The 18,741-nt window shown below is 37.5% G+C and overlaps 2 protein-coding genes across 7 annotated transcripts in view; one reads left to right on the top strand and one right to left on the bottom strand.

Moving 5' to 3' along the window:
- The window catches only part of cadm2b (cell adhesion molecule 2b), a 321,622-nt gene that overhangs the window by 192,177 nt on the left and 110,704 nt on the right, over window positions 1-18,741 (bottom strand). The gene's annotated exons all lie outside the window — the stretch shown is intronic.
- Window positions 1-18,741, top strand: part of bach1a (BTB and CNC homology 1, basic leucine zipper transcription factor 1 a) — a 251,933-nt gene that overhangs the window by 217,461 nt on the left and 15,731 nt on the right. The gene's annotated exons all lie outside the window — the stretch shown is intronic.

Here is an 18,741-nt window from a genome sequence, read left to right as displayed (position 1 = left end):
GGGGTTAGTACCTCACACTTACCTGGTTATTACCTAGAACCTGCGAGGTATATCAGGGTAAGGAGACTATATTGGTACTTATCATCATGTTACTGGGGTTAGTACCTCACACTTACCTGGTTATTACCTAGAACCTGTGAGACATTTCAGTGTAATTAAATTGAACTGTCTGGTTCTTACCATCTTGTTAACCAACATAATTACCTAGTACTTTGGACTTTGTACCACCCATGTACCTGTTTATTACCTAGTTCCATTTCAGTGTAATTAGGCAAGACTGTCCTGGTGCTTACCACCTTGTTACCCAAAATAATTACTTAGTACTTCCGAGTTTGTACCTCCCTATTACCTGGTTAATACCTAGACATTTCAGTGTAATTAGACAAGACTTTCCTGGTACTTACCATCTTGTTACCAAAAATAATTACTTAGTACTTCCGAGTTTGTACCTCACTATTACCTGGTTAATACCTAGACATTTCAGTGTAATTAGGCAAGACTTTCCTGGTACTTACCATCTTGTTACCAAAAATAATTACTTAGTACTTCCGAGTTTGTACCTCACTATTACCTGGTTAATACCTAGACATTTCAGTGTAATTAGGCAAGACTTTCCTGGTACTTACCATCTTGTTACCAAAAATAATTACTTAGTACTTCAGAGTTTGTACCTCACTATTACCTGGTTAATACCTAGAACTTAGGGTACTGTAAAAGAAAGCGTTACCAATATGATATATCGATATATTGTACCATCCCAAGTACACTGAAAAAAAAATGTATTGGCTCAGCTTAACAGAAAGTTTAAAACCTGTAAATTTAATAAGAGTTTTTTTTTTCTGCTCGTTTGAATGAGCTGAGAGAGAGAGAGAAATAATTATTATCAGATTGCTCCATAGTGTTGATAGCTCTGTCAATAACTGCAGATTTAGTTGTAATTTGATGTAAGCAGTAGGTTTCTCACATGTGTCATCTCTGTTTATCTTCCATTCCATTACAAAATACCAGCAGGGAGCGTTTATCAAACAACACTAATTATAAGTAAGGATTGTCGACACGCGCTGTATTCCTCCTCGCCCGCTCCCAGAAGTAAGTGACTGGCTGATTTCACTGTAGAGGAGTTAATTAGCCTCCGCTCTCTAAACAGACACGTTCAATAAAGCAACAGACCAATCTAGCATTTCCCCTTACACCTGATGCGACAAATCATCCCGATGATGAGTTAAGAAACCGCTAGCCAGATCTCTTCCTTTCTTCTTTTCCAGCATCTAATCTTACAGACCTCCGAGGATCCGAGACCAAAAGCTCATTTTAATAAAGCATTAGCGCGTTCAAAGCAGCTTTCAGAAACAAAAGGGGGGGAAAAGAGGGAACGTGATGTATTGTCTGAGGACATGCGGGATTGTCCTTTGCACACATCCCTAATCTCTCTCATCCACATCAGCAATGATTTCCTGAACAGGGTCTTACAGCCCAAGGGGCTCAGAGACAACAAAAAAGGGTCCAAAGTACTTAGCTAATTATGTTTTATTGTGACATGATAATTACAGCTTTTTAAACGGAATTGGGTAACTATATAATACATTAAATAAAAGAGTTTTACAACTGAATATTACACAATTTCATTTAGTCTCAGTTATAATTTTGTGTTTTTTACATGTAACGATGTGTGAATTAGCAGAAAATATGCGGAAAATTCTGAGTTATTTACCAGTTAATTCTGGTACCTCCATGTTGGCAGTAGTTGTATCTTGTTTCAGCACCATTAGCAGCGCAGCAGTTGTTCAGATAACCAACAAAAAAGCTGACAGAAAATCATGTGGATAGAAAAACTCTAAGAAACGTATTTTCTAATTTCCTGAACAGGGTCTTGAGGCCCAGGGGGCTTAGAGCCAACATAAAAGGTCCATACTACTCAGCTAATTATGTTTTATTGTGACATGATAATTGCAACTTTTTAAATGGAATTATGTAACTATATATTGAATTAAATTCGTTTTTCATTCCATTAATATTCTGTTTTTAAGAGATATGAGCAATCTGATGTGTGTTTGTTTTGTGCCTTTATCTGAAATTAAGTGACAAAAACATGATTTTAAGGACATATTTAAACCTGCACGTTTTATTCCGGATAAGTCTGGTTCTATCATTGAGCAGAAGGGCAGAAACCAGGCGTAAATGCAGATAAACTTTAATATAAACATAAAAGATGCATCTGGACAAGTTGGTGAGGCATAGGGGGTCTGTGGTTGGTGTGGAGCTGGACTCTGTGGTTACGGTGGCAGAGAAACTGCTCTCCATCATGGATGGTGATGGTCACTAACTGCACACCATCTTTAAGGACCATAGGAACAGTTTCTGTGGCAGGTTCTGCCTCTAAAGAGCTGCTCTACAGACAGATTCAGGAGATCCTTTGTCCCGAGAGCCATCAGATTCTTCAACTCCTCTCTGTGGAGCCGGATTTATCTATGTGTTCCTTCATAATTCCTTTATCTTCAATAAATTATAAAAATAAATAAAATATGAGAATGAGAAGTGGTGTGTCCAAACTTTTGACTGGCACTGTAGCTATCAAGATTTTTTTCTCTAATACTTAATAACACAAATGTTGTGTCAACTGGAAAAAAACTTCTTCACTTCTTCACTAACCAAAAGATACCATTCTAGTTTTAATGATCTTAAATTATTTAATAAAAGCAATTAAATTCAGTTTTATTCATCATTACTGTGGCCTTATTATTGGAAGATAACAGCCTCCATCCCTGTTTTCACACTAACAGCACTGATCATACTGTGTAAAAGGGCGTCTACAGTCTTTGATATTCCATGTAGGAACTGGAAATTAATAAAAAACTGTTATTTTAGATATCAAGTTTAATTCTATTGACCTACAGTATAAAACATTTGAAACAAAGAAGACGGGAGAAGTTCTCCGAAAGACTCTACTTGTATAAATACAAGTTGGAAAACCTCTCTATAACAATTCTCATGCATAAGCAAACAGATGAAAGAAAAAAAAAAACTTCCTATAAGAATAACATTTATATTTCCCTGAATGTAAATGTACAGACCACCTTAACACTTCCAGAGCTATAGAGGCATTCATAAATTGAGTTCAGCACACAGCCTATGACAGGTCTTCCCATAACTGCTTGTTTTGAGCCAGTAGATCACTGGTGTCTATGTGAGAGCTGGGGATACGTTTGTGCTGAAAAAGCACATTTTGCCGGTCCCGGTTCCTGCCCCAGCCATCGACTCAGCTATCTCTACCATCACTTATCGCTGCACTGGCCTATGCTTGTCTGACAGCTTCTTGGGTGGGAGAGTCTGTGTGGGACAGTTTAATTGCAGTAATATCTGGAGAGATATTCTACCGAGAGAAATCCTACCTAGAAATGGTATTTGGCCATGTTAAATTTGCATTTTAACTGAGCCTGGAGTTTCATTTCAGTTTTATTAGTTGAATTCAAATAATTAGATTCTGTTAGAAGAGGACAGTCAGACATCCTGTAGATCTTTATAGTCTAACTGGACTGAAGCAATCTAGGGTCTGTCCAATCACAACATGTTCTTAATTGTTGAATAACTGGAATAATAATAATGTTAAAACCTGTATTTAAGAACAGTAATTCACTTAAAATAAAGCAGTTTTCTTGTTTACTCTACTTTTTTAAAGAATGTGTTTTTTCCTTAAAATCTAAATCTAAAAAAATCTAAAATCTTTTAATGTCATATTTGAAGCTACAGCTCTGGGAAAAAATAAAAGAGCACTTAAAAATAATGTTTTTCCTTGATTTTACCAAAATTGAAAACTTCTGGAATACAATCAAGAGGACGATGGATGATCACAAGCCATCAAACCAAGCTGAACTGCTTATATTTTGGCATAAAGTTATCCAAAAGCAGTGTGTAAGACTGGTGGAGGAGAACATGCCAAGATGAATGAAAACTGTAATTAAACACAAGGTTATTCCACCAAATATTCATTTTGAACTCTTCAAACATAACAAATATGATTATGATTTTTGCATTAATTAAGGTCTGAAAGCTCAGCATTTTTTTTTGTTATTTAAGCCATTTCTCACTTTCTGAAAATAAATGCTCTAAATTACATTATTTTCACTTGGAATTTGGAAGAAATATTGTCTGTAGTTTATAGATAAAAACAATAATGTTTATTTTACTCAAACATAAACCTTTAAATAGCAAAACCAAAGAAACTGATTCAGAAACTGACATGGTCTCTTATTTTTTTGTCCTGTATTTTAAAGGACTTTATGAGGTTGTAGAGAAAAAAAAAAAATATATATATAAGGTCTTTTAGTCATGTTTGTTTTGTTGTCATAAAACAATCATCATCACGCATGCAGCACTGCAGAAACTGATACATAGTAGAGACAGACAGAAAAATTGTCTATTGGATATTGGTATCAGCTGATTTTTTAAATCAATAAATAGATCAATGCTGAGAGTTGTGAGTTGATGCAGCACACAAGAGGTTGCAGTTCTTTAATCAACTTTAAAATGGCAATATTGTTCACTCATTGGCGCAAAATGTGATGAACATTCGGTCCTCGTGTTGATAAACTGTTTGGCATATTTGGTATGTCTAATCATATTTTTCAATTCAAACTTACTTATAGCATAAAATAAAGACTTTTGGCATCGCTAACCAAATACCCCTTTCAAGAGTACATCACTCAGCTCAGCACAGTGATTACCAACAGAGTGACTTGAATCTTGATTCCAAAAAGTAAAGTCTTGTGCATTTCTTATTGAGAAAGACTATGTCATACTTAGATTGATATTACAGCAATGGCATTAATATGAATAAATAAGACATTTGTTGTTTTATTCTCAGGGTTTTAAAGTTCATCATGATGTCTGCTCCTTCCTAAAAACTCAAATCTGAGAATCAAGAATCCAATCCTATCAGTGACGCCCAACAAATCCCACAATCCTCTTTACACGTTCGTGACCTAAGCTGCGTGTCGAGCTGCAGATGTTGAGCAGGGGTGGCAGAATAATAAGGCGGCTATCATGCAGCAGATTTAAAACATAGTTTGGAGAGATGAATGCTTTCATGGTCCACTGAAACATAAAAACGAATGCAGACCGCTCGCTATAAACCTTTCAGATGGCTCCTCGTTTTATAAGAAATTAAACGGTGGCTTGCTCCTTTGACGAAGCAGTGGATGAAATCACAGGCGCTTTAATTGCACCTCCATCTGCAACGTTCTGCATGGCTACCGAATGTGGCCCCCACTTGGATTCGGCGGAATCCCATTTACGGAAACGCATTCAAAGCTTATAAACGCTCTCCTAGCCTTAAACCTCCTCCACTGGAGAAGGTATCCTCTGATCCAAATAATGCTAAATCGATTATAGCCTGATCCCCATTCTCTGAACACACAGATGTTATGAGCATCTATCTGAATAAGCCGAACGCCGCCGAGAGAGTCTCTGTGCTTCTAATGAGTTATCATAAACAGTTATCATAGAGTCTTAATGAGATCAGGAGTCCCTGTCGACCGAGTGCACTGTTGAGTCAGGGGACGGAGGAGAGCGGATTTACTCTAATCCTGCCAGATTGCTCTATCTGGAGGACTTAGCTTTTTTTTTTCCATCTCTATAAGATTAAGTGACAAATAGGATATTAGCATAATGACATGATAAAATCAACCCGTTCTGCGTTCAAGGCTTCTTCAAATCAAGCACAAAAACTTCTGGAACTTTATACATTTAGTGGCGATCCACAGTTAGGAGCGAATTTGGTTCAAGATGTTTACAAGGGGTAGTTTTCCTTCCGTATCTTTGTATATTTCTCCATACTTAAATTCTCTCCATTTCAATGTGTCTCAGAGTACTTTCAAACCTAAAAGTCAGGACTGTGGTCAGAACCAAGGTTCATGTGTTCATGTTTGCTACATTGTATATATTTGGTCCACTTATCTTTGTTTTCACACTGCAGTTTAGGGAGCGCACCAAAGACCTTTGTTTGATACTCCTACATCCTTTCATCATCACTTACGTATCGATGCGTTTTCCTTAACTTGGCGCTGATTGGTTATAGAAGGACATGCATCTGACGCTGGCGTGTTGACAATTTAGCGGGTGGTTCATCCGGTGGAAAGCCTTTCCAGGATAAGGATAAAATGAATGAACAGATTCATTTCGTCTCCATAGTAGTGCTGCTATTGTGTTTTTTATACCAGCAGCAGCAACTTCAGGCACTTCTCACATGTTCCCATGTGCTTCCACGGCACATTTTTCCTGCTTTTTTGGTTATTTTTCTTCTTCTGCTGCCGTTGCTGAGGAACGCCTGCTCAGCTTCCTGTAATTGGTCCGAAAGTTTGAACCATCCAAAAAAAAAAGCGCTTTCACACTGCAGGAAAAACCGGACCATGCTTCAGAAGATCTTGGTAGGACCAAAATCTGGTCCTTTGGTCCGGACCGTGGTTCGCAGCCCTTTCACACCTGCTACTTTGGTTCGGACCAAACTGAAATGTCCGAAAGTCCGGACCAAACAAGGCAGGTGTGAAAGCACCCTGAGTATTCCCAAGTGTGATTCTCGTATCTTTACACCTGGTCATTTAATGTATCTTAAGTATCAAGATTAGATCTGGATAAGGCCAGGTCACATGAGCATGCATAGAGGCGTATACATAAATCCCTCCAACATTGAGCTGAGGAGCAGTAAAACAGTGGAACAGTGTTCTCAGGAATGATGATGATGCTCCATCCAGTACTTTTGGGATGATTTGGGGAATAGGGGATGCGGTGAATTGATGCCCATCCAATATCCTGACATCTCTGATGCTACAAAATTGACTAAAAGAATCCATCCTGGAGAGTAGAGACAGTTACTCAAATGAAAGAAAGATGCACTCTTTGTTTTAAACACCCTTGATTTAAGAAAGAGACAATAAATGAGCAGGTGTCCAAATACTTTTGTCCATATGGCATATATAAAAATGTAGCCTTTATCCCTGGCAAGCTCTAAATTCTCAATGTAAGACAAGCAGAAGACGCTTAAGTAATAACTTGCAATCAAATTTTGAGAGTGGTAAGTTGAAGCAGTTCTTTATTCAACTGCTAAATGGCAATACGATTCACTCATTGGTGCAGAATGTGCTGAATGTTCGCTCCATGTGCTGAGAAAAATGTTGGCAGTTTGGCATACCTGGCATATCTAATCATTTTTTCAAAATCACTCACATCATAAAATAATAATCAGATACCCCTTTCAAGAGTACATCACTCAGCTCAGTACAGTGATTACCAATAGAGTGATATTAAATTAATTTAATTCCATAATGTACAGTTCATTTTATCTTGAGAGACAATGTGCAAACATAACAGAAGACCTGCACGATGATGCATTACTGAGATTGGCTGGAAAGCTTGATGAGGCATCTAGCCCTGACCTTGATTGGTATCGGCAAAAAACATTGGTCCATCCCTTACACAAAAGGTGAGGAGAAGTGTTTACATTTCAAAATGCACGTTGAACAATATGGTAAATAGTAGCCAGGACAATGTTATCTAAGGGCCATGATAACTAAGGTGATGTTTAAACAATCACATAAAAATCAGGTAGAATCCATCCTGGATAGTAAAAACTGTTACTGAAATGAAAGCAAGATAAACTCTTTGTTTTTAATACCCTTGATTTAGGAAGAAACAATAAATGAGCAGGTGTCCCAATACTTTTGTCCATATGGCGTATATAAAGCGTAGATAAAACATTTGGTTGAGCATACTCAAAATTCAATTTAACTGCTAAAAGACAACACGATTCACTCATTGGTGCAGAATGTGCTGAATGTTTGCTCCATGTGCTGATAAAATGTTTGGCATATTTTGAATACATAATCATATTTTTTCATTTCAAACTCAAACTTAGACTTTTAACACCACTAACCGGATATCCCTTTCAAGAGTACATCACTAAGCTCAGTACAAGGATTACTGATGTTAAATGAAGTTGATACTTGAGAGACATTGAATAATCTGGTAAATATTTGCCAGGACAATGTTTAAACAGTGCTAAGCTTTGCTTTGTAAGGTTTGACCAAATGCTAGATAAACTTTTTTTGTTTTTAATACAATTTGATTTTGAAAAAAAAACAAATAATAAATGAGAAAAACTTCTGTCCATAGAGCGTATATGTAAGTTTAGCCCTGATCTAAGGCAAGCTCTAAAATCTCAGTTTAAGACAATCATCACAAGATACTGAAGTAATATATTGCGATCTATCTCTGGAATATATCAGACTTGAATTTTAATTATGATGTACTGGGTGCACTCGGTTGTGCATACTCAAACAGACCATGAAATATTAGCGTTTATTGCTTAATTTGTAATTAAGCCTTTTTTTTTTAGATAATTCCGTGAAAATAATACAGGGGATCTGAATCACCACGGCAACATGGATGTGCAATACGAGTGTAATGTGTAAAACCTTCCTTGTAGACGTCCTTGTATAAAAAAGAGGAAATGTAAATGCAAATTTACATTTTGCAAATGTATGCAAAATGCTTTCTTAAGAATTAACACCATCAGGACCTACTGTAGCTGTTTGATTGACAGGGTAGATGTTGTAAGTAAAAGAGTAGTTTTGGTAGATAAGTGTGGGAGGAAATACGCGGAAATGCACCATCCTCCTCTCGCGCTCACGAAGAGAGAGCGGCGGAGACACGATTATTAATTAACACCTACACTACAGATCTGCATAATAAAACAGAGAGTTCCACTCAGCCTTTCATTTAGGCACACACACACACATATACAGACACACACACACACTTACTTTTGGTTCGGATTAGCGAACATCTATACAAATGCCCTTCAAGTTCAAGCCTTGACAGGCCCTTTTATACGTCTCTCAAATTGTCCTGCAGTGATAAAGGCGCGGTTTTGCAAACGTGTAGGCTGTTATCAATACTAAACCTGCAAATTATTTCTGAGAATATCATATTTTCAGCCATTAATTACCCACTCGCCTCACTGTACCTATACACCCACGCTCTCAAAACGTAGAAAGTGCTTTAATGTAAAAAGTGCATAGTTAATTTATTCCATTAATAAAAAAAAAATTAAATCTCTTAAATAACGAGTTAATTGAATTTCTTGTTCCGTTAACAAGAGAGAGAGAGAGAGAGAGAGAGAGAGAAAAAGAGAGAGAGAGCACTTCAGAGATAAAAAAAAGTGATGGCAAAGTTAAAAAAAGTCATGTCACAGTAATGCAAAATCAATTCACACACACTGAAGTGAAGTACTGAAGCTTAATACCACTTACAGAGCAATGCCAATAGTCATGGGACAGAAAATACTGCAGTTTGTCTCGTCACATGGAAGCTAAAAAACAGTGCTTAACAGTGCTAAGCTTTGCTTGGTTAGATTTGATCAAAAGCAAGATAAACTTTTTGTTTTTTATTTAATAACATCAAAATTATCAAAATTGTCACAAAGCATCTATACGGAAACATGATCACAGTACAAATAATCAGGCAAAACATTAAACATAAAAAATACAGAATACAGAACCTCCAGTGAGAGATTTTGGTTTGATTTTGGAAGAAACAATAAATGAGCAGGTGTCCCAATACTTTTGTCCACATAGCGAAAGAAAAAAAAGTTTAGCCCTGATCCCTGGCAGACTTCAAACTTTTAGTTTAAGACAATCATCACAAGACACTGAAGTAATAACTTGCAATCTTTGGTATATATCAGACTTGAATTTTAATTATGATGTACTGGCTGCACTCAGTTGTGAATACAGAATCAAACAGGCCATGAAATATCAGCTATTATTGCTTAATTTGTAATTAACCTTTTTTTTTACACACACTATAATATACTGAAGCTTAATACCACACACAGAGCCATGGCAAAAGTCATGAGACAGGAAATACTGCAGTTTGTCTTGTCACATGGAAGCTAAATAACATTGCATTGATGTGTGTATGGATATATGAGTGTGTGGAATTTCTGACAGATTGGCTCGTCTTTTCGTACGGACAGTTATAACCAGACACTGCCGGTCACAATCATTACTACCCACTATGCACCATGTCTTCGAAAATGGAATGTTCCATTCATCCGACACCCACTATCAGTCCTCTCTGGTGAGAATGGGTAACTGCACCGAGCATGCGGAACAATTATTTTAAACTGGGTGGGTGTGATGCAGTCTCCTTTCAGAGCGGATGAATTCGATTCCAGGTTATGTTCAGTCAAAGCGAGAGAGAGAGACAGAGAGAGAGAGAGAGAGAGAGTGCTAAGTCATAAACTTCACTCCTTTGCTTCTTTAACTTCACGAACTTCAAGTTAATGAGCTGCTGAGGCCTGAGTTTCCCCTTCTGAAGTCTCCATTGCTCCACCAGCCGCTCACGTTCAGTTAAACTGAGCCAGATCATGATATTTATTTTTATCTGATTGACACCACTTATATAATTTAATTACATTGTTGTAAATATAATGGTTATATTAAAAAAAAAACTTTTAAAGCTGAAATGCATGAAGCTAAATATTTGTAATTTAAGCACAAACTATGATTTTTGTTCTTTGTACCAACAAGATTGCTTATTTTTTGGTTACAATTTAGAAAAAGGTATCAAAAAAGTATCATTTGGGTATCGATACCGAATTCAAAGTATTGTATCGGTACAAGTATAAAAAAAATAATAATTAAAAAATTTTTTACAGTACCTAACCCTAATCTCGGTCATGATTAGCTATGTTTTATTGAACGTAGTAACAAAAAATGCAGTTCAACACAAAATACTCCTTATACAGTATCTTCACTTTAAATGGGCAGATCAGAACTAATACAAACTGATAATGTAGAGAAAAATGTTGATTTTTGTGACGTTCCAAAAATAATGACAGACGTGTTTATTTAATTATTTAAAAAAAAATGTAAGGGTAATTTGGCTTTTGATTATACAAGCCCTGTTATTAATTAGCCCCTGATCTACATTTTCATTACTTTTTACTTTTTTTTTTTTTTTGGCTGGATGTTATAAAATTGATTATCTAACTCAAGCTGAGTTTCATCATTGCATATTCATAACCGGGGATAATTAAATGTTAAGTGTTTTGTCTCTCCACTGAGCGTGATCAAAAGAAATTGATAACAATAAATAATTTTCCTTCAAGCACCAACACATTTTATTTTGTTTCAGATACTTTTAATTACCTGTTTTAATTATCAGATGACTTCTAATAGAAGGCGTTAATACCGTAATAGTTTTAGTCTTTCTCCCTGAGGAGTGATTAAGATTGTAAATCACAATAGGAAACTCTGGGGAAGGGCTGTTAGGTCCCCATACGCATGCACACACAAAAACTTCTCATCTGATTGTGCGTGTTGTTATTAAGATCATGTCACGTGTGAGCGTGGCTGAGGTTGTGTGTTTTTTGTGTGTGTTGTTTCAGTTTTTCATGCTAAATAACTGAATTTTGGGACGAGGAACATGCCTGAAGCTCCTCCTCCCAATATTAACTCTATAAATTCCCATCAGAACCTTCCATGTCCTAAAACGAAGTTTCCACACATCACCACCATATCCTGTTTCCTTTCTTTAACTCAGCCAGATCTACAAGGGCTCTGGTCTTTTAGTTTGAAGCAGAAACCACCCAGACTTCAGCTCAAAGATCCCACACACTAAGAAAAGTAAGTACAGATTTGTACTTAAAAGAGTAGAAAGCTTGTCGCTGGGGCTGTACCTTATATTGAGGTACAAAAAAAGTACCTTTCAGTGAAAGTCCTTTTTTGTACCCATGGTTTTTGTGCCAGTAAAGATTATAAAGATTATAAACATTATCATCAACTAAATATGGCTCAAAAACTTCATGATCGAAAATCGCCTAGCTTTCAAATAAAAAATGTGCAATTAAAATATATATTGTTTATTAGTACAGTGATACAGAGTACTGAATGTACCCTTTGGCTGGTTAAATGGTACAAATTTGTACTTATTGCTGTTAGAAATTACTTTGTACTTCCGAGGGAACAAATCTGACCCTGTAAAGACCAATATTGTACCTTTGAGTGTACAATTATGAAGAGTGTACCTTTGAGTACAAAAAAGTACTCATATCGTACCTCTGTTTTTTAGAGTGTAGAGTAGTGTTGCCAACTCCTCAGTAAGGAAAGTAGCTATTGGCTGTCCTAAAAGTCGCTAGAAGTCGCTAAATGACGTCATCACCCAATACATGTTTTTAAAGCTGTAAAGGATTAATGTTGTGGGGGAGAAAAAAGTGAGTAAAAAACACTGAAATGTAATTATGAAATTAACTCCAACAAATGAACAACTTTTTAAATAGGCAGTCACCACCTTAAGAAACTTTTTTTCTAAAGTTTTCTTTATTTTTAAACCTATTATAGACAAATTGTTCAATGGTTTCGATAGATATTTAGCTTTTTACAAAGAGTCACACACTGTGGACCAGGTGATTGACAGGCTACATGGTGAATGAGGTGACTGACTGAGACTGTGGGAGTTAAATTCAGTGATTTCTTTTCGTGTCACACTGAAGACACAGTTATATTTATATCCTGCTTTGTGAATATGGGGCGTGGTCAGTCAGCGGTGGCTTTGGGCATGCGCAGTTTATTTACAGTGTGTTCGTGGAGCGGTAAAGGTCTGTGTAAAGGACTGTGAGAGACTGCACTGTGAGTGTTGTGGGCGGGGCTCACGGCAGCCCCCGCTGCTCGCTGCAGACAGTGACTGAAGAGCAAGTGTGTTCATCTCAGAGTCACCAAAAGTCTCCAATAACACCACGGAAACTCACTAGATTTGTCGCTAGTCGCTTTTTTACAAAAGTGTCTGAAAAGTCACTAAATATAGCGACAAAGTCGCCAAGTTGGAAACACTGTCCTAGAGTTCACTCCCTCTTTCAGTTTCCTCTAGTGCTGGACGGTATATCGGTTCATTCGGTTTCTGCATTCACTTTTCATAACTGGATAAGTAATTACCCTAAACCCTGGTCTTAAGCCTTATAATGGCATTAAAATAAAACTGATAATCAACTGAGCTTTCAAGAGATCAAGATCAACCGTTGATCTGAACATGGGCGCAGATGGCACTGGGGACGGGGGGGACATGTCCCCCCCAGATTTATAGTGACCTCATCCGAAATCTATCATCTACAAGCATAAACGTTGGGGTTTTAATTTAATTAACTGTACGTTTGTGGAGTTTTGTGTTCCACAATGCCCTCGTTTTTAAACTAGGAAGCGTTCAGTTCAGAGGTTACATTGTTCGGAGCTCCGTGTTCCAGTTCCAATGTAAATTTAACGCACCTTCTCAAGTCCGGGGTTCTAAGGAGCTGGTAACTGCCTGTAGACTACAGACACAGGCAGTTACCAGCTCCTTACGGTACGTGTCCACTGGCACTTTTTTCAACGCAATCCGCTGCGCTGGATCTCCTTGCTCGTTTTTGAATTAAAATGAAGCAACAGAAGTAGACAGTCATAAGTTTAATATTTTTATTTTTTTACCAACCTCACTGTAACCTATAGCTCTATAAATCCATATTCTGCCGCTTTCAGCTTCTCTTCTGTGGTTGAAAGGCGCCTGTTCTGTGTGTGTGTGTGTAAGAGGCTTGTGTGTGTGTGTGTGAAGACGCAGCCTGCTCTTCCTTCATTGGCTGGACGCAGCCTGCTCTTCCCTCATTGGCTGGACGCAGCCTGCTTTTCCCTGATTGGCTGGACGCAGCCTGCTTTTCCCTGATTGGCTGGACTGGACACAGTGCGGCGGCCGGATTTATTTGAATAAAGTTGAGCCGGAGGGCGGAGCTGCGTTAAACACTGCGTTTAACATTGTCTTCCTGGTCTTGTCTAGGCTGTAGCAATGAAGAAACAAAAAACAATAACATATAACAATAACAATATTCTAAAGTTTATTGCAGCATATATATATATATAATTTTACAGCTTGGTCCCCCCAGTTCAAAATTTCCATCTGCGCCCCTGGATCTGAACATCTCTTGTTCAGGTAATCTATGTGGGTTATATACACCACCCAAATAAAGTGAAAGTGTTATTTGGTAAATGTTTTGAATCTGACAGAAAATTGAGTGTACTGTTGTACAGCTTCTTTTTTTATGTGACGAGAAACAACATGCTTTGCCATTTTATCACTTTAGTTTGTCTGAAACATGGAAAAAAAGCCAGAGATGCAAACTTGAACCTCTCAATACAGAGAGCAAAGCATCGCTGGCCAATGAAAAACATGGTAACACTTTAAAATAAGACTACCTTTATAAAGGGTTTATGAGTGGTTTATAAAGAAGTTTATAAATGGATATTAATTAGGTTGCAATCATTAAAACCCATTTATAAGCAGTTAATATATAACACAAATAGAAGTGGCAACAGTGAGCCGAAAATTAGCAAAGTAGTCAAACCTCAGATCTTTCTAGATACTGATTTTACTTTGTGATTTCCATGAATCAGCATTAAACCTGCCGTATTAATATATTTATAAGTATGTTTAACTATTTACCATAAATTAATTTTAATTTATGTGTTTTAATTGTTTATCAATGTTTTTTTAAGGCATTTACAACCTAATCAATAATAATAAGTAATTTTCTAATTTACAAACCATTTATAAATCCTTTATAAAGGTAGTCTTATTTTAAAGTGGTACCAAAAACACTTATCTTCATTTTTGTCGATTTTTACTTTACAAACTGTCCCTTACACTGTGCCAAAATATCTTGATGAATGGACCAATAGAAACTCTTCAAAATGACCTAAAATAAACTCTTTTTACATTGACTTCCATTGAATGTTTACAAGGTTTTTTCTCTCTCCTGTAAAGTTGCTGATTTGGAGATAATTGTTTTTCTTTCGACAGCAACGACAACTGAATCTGAACGTGACTCATTACGTAATCACATCATTATGTAATTGCAATTATAAATGCATAGCAAACCAACATTACTCACTACAAAGCAAGTGGTTATTTGTGTGACCACTGTGTGCATTGTTGTTTAGCAACTCATGCTTGGGGTTTTTTAAACTACAGAAAACTTTGGCATCAAACCAACAGCTTTAATTATGTTTAGTAGTTGCACAAACAGGCGTAATGTGGTAGTATGAAAGACTAATGAAAACCCTCAGTCCTATAATTGCAGGCTTTAAATGGCACGAGTTTTGAAATCTCAGAGGCTCTGACTGGCTAACCTCTCCTGTTTGATAATGAATACCACTCCCAATTAATGCACCCAATTCTGGCTAATTTACGACCTCTGGAGAGGTCATGGAGGGATTAATGAATAACAAGAAAACGGGGATTAACCCACATTTACCCTGAGAACTCCAAAACCCAGAGAAAGACCAAAGGGAAAAGCACTGATGCTGTTTTTATAGTCAAGCCCCTAAAGAGCACAGAGTACGGGTTTTCTTTTTTTTTGTGACGTTCACAAAGTTTTTTTTTTGTGTGTTGAATTCAATTTCTCAACAGGTTTTACATGTGATTTAACTTTCTGTAAGTTTATGTATAAAAAACCATGTAGTTACAACAGGATGAGTGGCAGAGTCCCCTCTTCTGGGAACTCTGAGCTCTGAGAGTATTCAGTGTGGATTATGGCGCCGTGTGCATAATCGCTGCAGATTCCTGCCTCTGTTTCCCCCCCTCTCTCACACACAATTCAGCCCTAGCAGAATATATTGGTGCGCACACAATTATCCTGAAAGCTGGCAACTGTACGATTGTGTTTGTCTAAACAACAAAGTCTAAAGCCTCGGTCTTATGTGAACATCCAGAAAATCAGACAAGCTTTGGCTGCCGCCCCAGAACGAGCATCTGTCAAAACAAATGGTTCTCATTCGGAAATAAATAAATAAACAAACTTGGTAAACCATCGAAAATCATATCCATAACAAAGAGTGAAGATATTTCACATGAAACAGGCAGCTGTGATGCCAGGATGAAATTTATTCTCAAATTAATCTCTCAAATAATGTCTGGCGTCTGGATCATTTAGTTTAGAGGCGCGAAGCAGAATAAAGGGGTACTGATAGCGCTGCAAACGGCAAAGAGCTTCAAAGAGCCGCTCACGCTTAATTCATGAGTGTTTGCACAATCTGTCATGGCCCTTTCTGCAAACCAGAGAATTCGCTTTTTTTTTTTTTTTCTCCATGAGACGAGTTGATGAAATATACCCCGGCTCAAGTAAACACACTGTAGCACTGGTGATGCTGCTGGAATTCAGAGAGTACTGCACAATCAGGCTCTGTGCCTGCTCATCGATTTAGGGTTCAAGGATTCAAGAATTCAAGAAGATTTTATTGTCATTCGCATCACATGTGGTACATGAGGTGGAACGAAATTGTGATCTCACGATCCAGTTTACACATATTAAAATAGATAATATAGATAAAATAGATAACAAAATAAAGAACACAATAAAATATAGAATAGAACAAAATAGATAAAGATAAATACACAAAAAAATAAATAGGGAGAGTAGGCAGGTAGCAGCAACATGAAGTCCAGAGTGCAAGTTTGCTATAGCAGCATGATAATGTGAATTAAGAGCAGTACAAGATGAAGTGTCTCAGTGAGGTTTAAAGTGTCAGTGTTTGTAAACAGTAATTGTCCTTGTGTATCAGTGCAGTGTGTTGTTAGGTGGAGTTTAAGAGTCTTACAGCTTCTGGAATGAAGCTGTTTCTCAGTCTGGTTGTTTTGCACTTGATGTTCCGCAGCCTCCGGCCTGAGGAGAGCGGGACAAAAAGTGAGTGTGCTGGGTGGGTGGGATCCTTCCTGATGCAGGTGGCCCTTTTCCTGCATCTGGAGGTGTAGATGTCCGTGGTGCTGGGGAGGCTGACTCTAACAATCCTCTGTGCGGCCTTTACCACCCTCTTAATCGAATATAGTTATCATTCTCTTGTGAAAAAAAAAAAAAAACAGTCTGTTTAAAAGTCTGATTAAAGTATACATGAACTATCACATAAATTGTTATCTGTCTAGATATCCAATCTAACGCAAGCATTAGCTGTTAGGTTAAGTTATTTTACTTATGCACAGCTAAGGTAAAATTTTAAAGTCTAGTTTTATCACAGAAAAGGTTCATCAGCACAGTTTTAATTTGTCTGAGCGACATAAAATTGTTTTGATAGCAAATTTCACTGGAGTACAGTTTTATAGCAGAAATATGGGCCATGGCTTATGGGTCACGTTAAGCAAAATCCTTGTATCATAAAAATCACAGTTGTATAAAATAATATTAAGTATATACCGTATTTTTCGGACTATAAGGCGCACTTAAAAACTTTTAATTTTCACAAAAATTGACAGTGCGTCTTATAATACGGTGCGCCTTTTGTATGGATTTTACTCGTCAGGTTGTAAGGAGCAGTAAACACACACTCCGTGCAGCGTTATAGAGAGTTTCAGTGCTATACAGAGTCCAGAGCCGTGCAGCTCCGAGGCTGAGCAGCAATAGCATTAGCTAGATGCTAACCGCTAAGCTAGCTAGCTTATTCACTGAGATCAGTATTATCTAAATTTTACTCGTCAGGTTGTAAGGAGCAGTAAACACACACTCCGTGCAGCGTTATACAGAGTTTCAGTGCTATACAGAGTCCAGAGCCGTGCAGCTCCGAGGCTGGAGCAGCAAATAGCATTAGCTAGCTTATTCACTGTTCAGAGATCAGTATTATCTAAATTTTACCCGTCAGGTGTAAGGAGCAGTAAACACACACTCCGTGCAGAGCCGTGCCGCTCCGAGGCTGGAGCAGCAATAGCTAGATGCTAACCGCTTAGCTAGCTAGCTTTTTCACTGTTCAGAGATCAGTATTTTCTAAATTTAGCACTTTTAATACTGCTGGAGCAGTATTATTAGAGTCAGATGCTAATCGCTAAGCGTTCACCGTTCAGAGGTGAGTTATCGGCCTGTAAGTCTGTGCTGCTTTGCCTGGCTAGCATTAGCTAGATGCTAAGCGCTAACTCTCTCAGAGGTGAGTTTTATCAGCCTGTAATCTGCTTGTTTACCGTGTTAAAACAAGCTACGGGGGACGAATCGCTAGCTAATATCTCACTGTCTTACCAGAACACGCAGGATTACTCAGTGTAACGCTGTCGTTTAAGTTTGGGTTAACTTTACTAGTTTAGGTGACTAGCTAGCGTGCTAGCGGATAGCTATGCTAACGCTGGTGCAGCAAGCCTTAGTGGACATCTGGAAATCTAAGCTTACTGTAAATAAACTGAAGCACGTTACTCACCCAAATAAACAGTTTTCAGGAGAGGAATCTGTGTAGATTAATATCCAGCACTCGTTTGACTTTGAAATAGCTAGATTTGTATACTGAGACGCTCCACCGGCAAGCGACCACCCCCGGTGGGGGAAGGGAAACATGGCGCCACCCCTGTTCACTTTGATATAGGCACCCTTTCTAGTGTCACTTAACGCGCCTTATAATGCGATGCGCCCTATGTATGGAAAAATAGCAGAAAATAGGCGTTCTTTGATAGTGCGTCTTATAATACGGTGCACCTTATAGTCCGAAAAATACGGTATTTTTATTAAGGACATCACCAGTTAAAGAATAGCACAGCCAAAAAAAGTATGCTTTTTTTTTCAAAGTATACTGAAATACAGATTAAGTAAGTAAAAAAGTACAGTAAGTGTAAGGAGAAAATGTATACTTTAATTATTTGCATATAATTCAGTTACATTATAATTAAATTTACATATATATATATACGCCTTTTTCACAA

This window comes from Astyanax mexicanus, chromosome 18, assembly GCF_023375975.1.
Source record: "Astyanax mexicanus isolate ESR-SI-001 chromosome 18, AstMex3_surface, whole genome shotgun sequence".
NCBI lineage: Eukaryota > Metazoa > Chordata > Actinopteri > Characiformes > Acestrorhamphidae > Astyanax > Astyanax mexicanus.
The sequence above is the reverse complement of the archived record's forward strand: the minus strand, read 5'-3'. Positions and strand labels throughout refer to the sequence as shown.